The 7,274-nt window shown below is 48.2% G+C and overlaps 1 protein-coding gene across 6 annotated transcripts in view; it reads left to right on the top strand.

The window, feature by feature from the left end:
• The first annotated feature begins 4,780 nt into the window (after positions 1–4,780).
• The window catches only part of SNUPN (snurportin 1), a 23,020-nt gene continuing 20,526 nt past the window's right edge, over positions 4,781–7,274 (top strand). For 3 of the 6 annotated variants that reach the window (XM_081831444.1, XM_081831443.1, XM_031040299.2), the window contains exon 1: positions 4,781–5,020. The gene's annotated coding sequence lies outside the window, so the exon portion shown is untranslated. Of the gene's footprint in view, positions 5,021–5,048; positions 5,336–5,393; positions 5,463–6,434; positions 6,489–7,274 lie in introns of those variants that run through there. The other 3 variants (XM_031040295.2, XM_031040296.2, XM_031040300.2) reach the window with 3 other exon arrangements.

The following is a 7,274-nucleotide window of genomic DNA, read 5'->3' as shown; positions in this document are numbered from 1 at the left end:
TCATATCAGTGAGGTCATATGATACATGTCTTTCTCTGATTGACTTATTTCGCTCAGCATAACACCCTCCAGTCCCATCCACATCGTTGCAAATGGCAAAAATCTCATTCCTTTTGATGGCTGTATAATATCCCATTGTATATATATACCACATCTTTTTTTTTTTTTTAAAGATTTTATTTATTTATTTGACAGAGAGAGAGAGACAGCGAGAGAGGGAACACAAGCAGGGGGGAGTGGGAGAAGGAGAAGCAGGCTCCCCGCAGAGCAGGGAGCCCGATGAGGGGCTCGATCCCAGGACCCTGGGATCATGATCTGAGCTGAAGGCAGACGCTTAACGACTAAGCCACCCAGGCGCCCCTATACCACATCTTCTTTATCCATTCATCTGTCGATGGACATCTTGGCTCTTTCCAAAATTTGGCTATTGTGGACATTGCTGCTATAAACATCGGGGTGCACGTACCACTCTGGATCCCTACATTTGTATCTTTGGGGTAAATACCCAGTAGTGCAATTGCTGGATCGTATGGTGCTGTTGGTCACATTTTGAGAAGCACGAGCCTTGTGCCTAGTCCAGTGCTTGGCATACAGCAAGCACTGGGACAATGTGAAATCATCTCCCAAAAACTGAGGGGGCAGAGGCTGGACTGGCTGCACGCAAGCATGGGCAGAAAGCAAGAGAAGCAGGGGCCAGCTCTGCTGATGACTTAAAGCATGACTTGGGGCATATCCTCCTGGGCTGGACCTCACTCCCTCTCCTGTCTGTAATAGGAGGAGGCGGAACCAGGTGGCCCCTAGTTTCTGCTCCGAAAGTTTTTGATTTGGAGGAGAGGATATGAAAGAGTGCAGTCAACATTTAAAAAGAGGCAGAGAAGAAATTAGAGGCTCTGTCTGGCCCAGTAATCCCCAGTCCTGACTCAAGTTGAAAGCTGTGCTAGCTTCAGGACAAATCTGAGAATGGGCCCCCACTGTCTGGCCCCGGGGAAGTTTCCAAGGGATATCTTCCCCGCCCCCCCCAACACCATCCAGGGCTGGGACTCTTCCCAGCCTGGGAGGTGAGAGGGCAACATGGAGATGAACCAAGTCACCCATTCAGTTCACCAGCTGAAAATCAGGAGCAAAACGAGACCCCCTTAAAATACAGAGCAGGCAACGTCTCATGGGCTAAAGATAAGGAACTTTGGACTCACTAGGCCTGGATTAAAATCATGGCCCATCACCTTCTGACTGTACGTGACCTGGGCAAGGACTTTTATCTACAAGGAAGAGACTCTTGGGCTTACCTAATTAGAAATTGACATACTTATGATTAAGTAAATCAGTAAGGGAAAGGTTATCTTATAACAAGAAGTTATGTACTAATAAAACAAGATTTTTGAGGATTTACTCTGTGCCAGGTACTATCCTAATCACCTTACCTGGATTATGTCACTTAACTATAACCATCTTGGGAGGTAGGTGCTATTATTAGCCACATGGGGGAGGAAACTGAGGCATATGTAGGTGAAATAAGTCACATAGGCCACAGAGCCAGCCGATAGGTGAGTCTGGATTTGGACCCAAGCCATCCAGCTCAGAACACAAGACCTGAACCACTCTGACATGCTTCCTCTCACCCAGAGCTGGGCCCTAGGGACCTTGTGGGAGTGGGGGAGAAAAGGTTTGGCCCCTCTGAGCTTTAGGGTCTCCTGTGCCTGCAGTTTCTGCACCCTGGCTCACACAACACCTGTTAATACATGACTTTGCCACCCTCTCATGTCAGAGTCTCCCTCCTCCCACAACTGGCTGAAGAAAGCCTCTTATATGGTCACCAAGTGGGTGGTAAGAAGCACTGGTCCTCAAGATGGCTTAGATGGTACAGGGCCTAGGCCTTAAATCATATTAAATTACATGGGGAGAAAGCTGTTCCCTTTTCAATTATCTTTCAGTTCCAGTAACTTCAGGGGAAGGTCTTGGCTAGGGGGCTAGACTTGAACACTGTATAATTCTTGCTACCTCCTCCCCTGCTTTGAGAACAGTAAGCCCTCTCAGCTTTTTTTCTGGGTATATCCCAAAGGCAGCCCTGCCTGCCACAACTTGAGTGCAAGCCCCGCTCACTGGCCTCCTGATCACCACGGGGACTTCAGTTCTCCATTGAGTAGCCAGGATGAGCTCTTTCAAGCTCAAATTTCATTATCTCATAACTTTAAAAACATCCATCTGCAATGCAGATAAAATCCAAACTCCTGGCTACGGCCTACAGGCTTTTGCATCCCACCTGCCTCTGTGACCTCATCTCCCCACTGCCTCCCCTTCCTCCTACGCCTCCTGTCCACCCCTTCACACAAAGCCTCTCTGGAAATGCATTCAATCTCCCTGTCCTCAGGGATGGCTCCTTTCCATTATTCAGGTCTTGACGCAAATGTCACCTCCTGAGAAGAGTTCCCTGAATACTGGCCCCAGCAGCCCCACCCCACTCCCTCTCAACCCAGCCACCTGAGCTCCTTAACACTGTCTGCACCCACCTATAGCACCTATCTCTTGGCTTTCTCTACTGCACAACTGGGCTATAAGGTCCTGGAGGGTGGGGACTAGGTCAGTCTTGGTCATTTTGGTATTTCCTGTGCTTGGCTCAGTACCTAACCAACAGCAGACATTAAACACATATCTGTTAATTGACCGATGACAGAGTGACACTCGGGGGTCCTCCTGAGAGCCTCTTCTTTTGGAAATGCCTGGCAACCTTCCTGCTCTTGAGGTCCTCTTTTTTAGGTAGGGATTCTCCCACCAGTGGGCACTTACCAGATGATTTTAGGGGGTGCACAGATTCCACCTTAAATAACATTGAATCATGGAGAAAGGGAAACTTCCCTCTTCTGTTCTCTTTGAATTTTCCTGATTATACAAGAGAAAAATGTTAGTGTTACTCTTTATCACTTCTCCAATACTTGTTAATCTCAGATTCTTACAAAGTCCTCAGTTTCACAGTTTTCTGCACATACTGGTATTTAGCTAGATTATAACATTATACTATTTTCACTGTGTATATATTTTATAGATACTTTGTTAAAGTGGGAAGTGATTTAAGGTAATGGTATGGCGTACCTCTTTTAAATAAATGTATTTAGGTTTTTTTAAATAGCAAATTGATTTAAAGACTTCAAACACAGGTGTATGTGTCTATGGCCAGTATTGTGAAGGTGGGGTGCCATTGGTGATAGTTGGGGGACCTCTCACTGTTCCAGGCAGAGCAGGCCCTTTTGGAACACAGGGCTCCAAAGAGCCCCTGGGCCAAGTGCCATTTAGTTTGTTCATTGATATGAGAAGTTATTCAGCTGAATATGAATGAACTTTTTTCCCTGGACCTCAAGGCATTAATTTGGGGGACCTCTTTGTCAATCTCAGTCTATTTTGCTTTAATGTGTAGGGCCTCTGTTCTTTTCTGTGCAGTTCTGACCACTTGGTATGACCTCCATGGTCATGAGTAGAGAATGGTGGCTCTGGGACACAAAATACTTAATATCCTGATATCAAAGTTCCCTAGTGAAGACAGGCCCTGGGCTTTTCTTTGTCCATCATATAAACCAGGCAAACATGAGCTATTATTTGTGGATGCACCAAATAAATAACCTAGTGCACAGCTTTGCTCAACCCAACTATTGAAAGATAGAACTCAGCTACATAAATTCTGAGGTCCAAAAAATTGGACCTTCCAGGGCCCTAAACACCTTTTACCCTCTGTGTCAGTCAGATCTCCTGTTCTTTTTAGTCCAAATGGATGGTGTTAGGTATTTAAAATATGCAGCAAGTATACATCTTGGCATTCCTTGGACTCAAAATGTGCCAGCTTTGTGTATTTTTTGTAGTATACTAATATCCAACTTCTAAGTCAAACATTCAGCAAATTCAAATGTTTGGCTTGAAAGCTGTGTGACTTTGGCCAAGTACTTACCCTCTCTGAGCTTCAGTCTACTTCCTTGTGTTATTTGAAGATTAAAGGAGATAATGCATGTGAAGCAGTGGCATTCAATAAATGGCTGTCGTATTTTTAGTTTGCATCTCATCAGTCCCCTCCGTCGAAGAGGCTGCACTCTAATTTGATTAGCTCTCCTAACTAAATCTCTCGGCTGCTTCCCCTCGACCCCTTGCAGTTATTCAGCCATTGCTTTACCAAGATCTACTGAGTGCCATGTTTTGTGCTGGACGCTGCCTACGTAAGCAGGAATCAAGCCAGGTCCCCGCCATTGCCAAGCCCACAGCCGAGTAAGAAAGAGACTCCCAAACGGAGCAAATGGCCTGTAATCGAGGTATGTCGCCAGTGTAGTCAGAGCGAATGCGGCGGGAATGTCTAATTGAGACTTAGGGGTGCGAGGTGTCGATGGAGAGGGGGATGTCATTCAGGTAACTGGCACTGTCCGTACAAAAAGCACAAGCACAGGAGAGGGAGCGGACGGCTGGTGTACCCCTAAAGCCCGGGTGGATCTGGCGCAAGCTTCAGGACCCGGGGCCCGGAGGGTTTTGAATGCTCGGCCCCGAGATCGGGGTTCCTCCCACTGGCAAAAGAAGCCCCGAGGAGCTTGTGCTCAGGAGTGAAGCCTCGGTGCGGCCAAGTCATCTTGCAGGAATGGTTCCGGACAGTGCATCACAAGAGCCAGGACCCCTGCTCCCGCCCACAGATAAAACGCCAGCCATTGAAGGCGGAAATAACGGCCCGCGAACTACCGGACAGCAACTGCACTACCGGCATTCACGACGGTGGGCGGAACCGGAAACTCCGGGCGCGTGGCGGGTGGGCCCGGCGGCGCGGCTGCGGCCCAGGGGGCGGGCCCGGCTCCCCCTGGGCCACTGATTGGTCGGCCCCCGGCAGCGGCGGCCGCGGCTCCTGGAACTGTCATCTCCGCCTGTGAGTCCTGGGTTCGAGCCTGGGCCCTGCTGGCTCCCGAATTGCTCTTCGGCGCCCGGCTGTGACTCCCTCTGGCCGGCTAGCACTGATCCAGCCGGCTTTTCGGATCCAGACTATCGGGCCAGGACCCCTCAGGTAGTTTTTGTGGGGGAGGGGCGAATCATGAGTGGCCTACGGGACCTCGTCCCTAGAGAAAGGTAATGCGGCGCTGTGGCGGGGAGGAAGACCGAGTGGAGCAGGTAGAGGCCAGGAGGCTGAAGCCCGGCGGAAGCCGCAGAGGAGGCCTCGATCCCGGACTGAGGGGTGGGAGGGGGAGGAGGCGGTGGCAGAGGCGGCAGGGGACGCGCGTGGGTCTGGACGAGACCACCCAGGATAAGGTCCGAACCCTTGGAAGCAGGACCATCCGAGGATGATTGAAAGCTCAGGAGCCAGCCAAGAACAGCCGTAAAGGTACAGAGGGCCGTCCCAGTATCCAAGGCGTGTTTATTGATTTTGTGATTCTTGGCAGAACGGAGGCCACACCGAGATAAAGCGTGATACGACCTAATAAGTGTATTTTATTTGGGGCATTACTTTGGTAAGTCAAAGACATAATTAATTTTTTAAAAGAGTGTATTATGGAAGTGTTTAGACGTATACAAAAGTCGGTAAAACACGGGAAATAGCATACCATTATGGATCCCAAGTACTCATCACCCAGCCTCAATCACAAATGGCCACCCTGGTTGCGTTACAAATATGTTAAGATTCGCCTCAAATCCATACCGATAATATGTCAATCTTAAGTTAAAAAAAAAAGTTCCTTTTGGGGCGCCTGGGTGGCTCAGTCTTTAAGCGTCTGCCTTCGGCTCAGGTCATGATCCCAGGGTCCTGGGATCGAGCTCCGCCTTGGGCTCCCTGCTCGGTGGAAAGCCTGCTTCTCCCTCTCCCACTCCCCCTGCTTATGTTCCTGCTCTCGCTATTTCTCTGTCAAATAAATAAATAAAATCTTTTAAAGAAAAAAAAGTTCCTTTCATTTTAATGGGTATAGAGGTTCAGTTTTGCAAGATGAGAAGAGTTCTAGAAATTGGTTGCACAGCAACTACTGAACTGTAACTTAAAAATGGTTAAGATGGTAAATTTTATGTCATGGGTTTTAACCACAATTTTATTTAAATTCCTTTCAAATTAAAAAAAAGTGCTGCAAATTAGGGAAAAAATCCGACTTCAAACGTGCAATGGAAAGTAACTCATTGCCAAGGAGAGGCCCATAGAATTGTTTTTAACTATGGAGGCTCTGGAATGAACCTGTTGGTTTTGGTGCTTAAAGCAGGGGGACCAGGCCTGGGGTGGAGTTTAAGCCTTGGTGGTGCCCTCTGGTTTATTCTAGACCTGAAGGGTTAGGCCAGCCTGGCTTTGCCAGTTGGATTTCTCCCATATGTTCCTGTTTCTTACACTCTGAGGCACACCTTTAACCCTTAGCTAAGCTCCTATGCCACTTCGTACCTTCATTCACAGGAGAATGAGTGAAGTGTGAATTCACCTTTTTCTCTCCATTCTCATTCGTTAGGGCACACCTGGGTACTCTGTCTCCAATCTTCTCCATCTCCCAAATGTACCACAGGTCAGTCTTTCACATTCCTTGGTGTTAACTGGTAGGCAGCCTTCTACATTCTAGCTCTTTTCCAAGTTAGTCCTGCATGGATAGCCCTGTAACCTTCCTTTTGTCCACCCCAAACAAATAAAACAAACTATAAAATGAGAAAGCAACTGCCAGGTTTGGGTTTTGGGCTCCCCTTGTCTTGCTCTGGGGCTCCAGGACCAGCTAAATTTTCTTACTGTAAGTTGGCTTTTCTTAGAGAGTCAAACAACAATTGGATAAAATTTGCATCAGAAAGTTATATTAGAGGGTCGCCTGACTGGCTCAGTTGGTGGAGCATGTGACTCTTGATCTCAGGGTTGTGAGTTCAAGCCCCACATTAGGTACAGAGCTTTAAAAAATAAAATACAGGCACCTGGGTGGCTCAGTTGAGCGCCTGCCTTCAGCTCAGGTCATGATCCCAGGGTCCTGGGATCGAGCCCCATATTAGGTTCCCTGCTCAGCAGGAAGCCTGCTTCTCGCTCTCCCTCTCTCTGCCTGCCACTCCCCATACTTGTGTTCTCTCTCTCTCTGTGTCAAATACATAAAATCTTTTATTTATTTTTTAAAGATTTTATTTATTTATTTGACAGAGAGACACAGCGAGAGAGGGAACACAAGCAGGGGAGTGGGAGAGGGAGAAGCAGGCCCCCCATGGAGCAGGGAGCCCGATGCGGAGCTCGATCCCAGGACCCCGAGACTGTGACCCGAGCCGAAGGCAGACACCCAGTGACTGAGCCACCCAGGCGCTCATACATAAAATCTTTTAAA

The sequence above is a fragment of the Leptonychotes weddellii genome, chromosome 9 (genome assembly GCF_054177405.1).
Source record: "Leptonychotes weddellii isolate Sample4059 chromosome 9, ASM5417740v2, whole genome shotgun sequence".
Classification (NCBI taxonomy): domain Eukaryota; kingdom Metazoa; phylum Chordata; class Mammalia; order Carnivora; family Phocidae; genus Leptonychotes; species Leptonychotes weddellii.
This window is presented reverse-complemented; position numbering and strand designations above follow the sequence as displayed.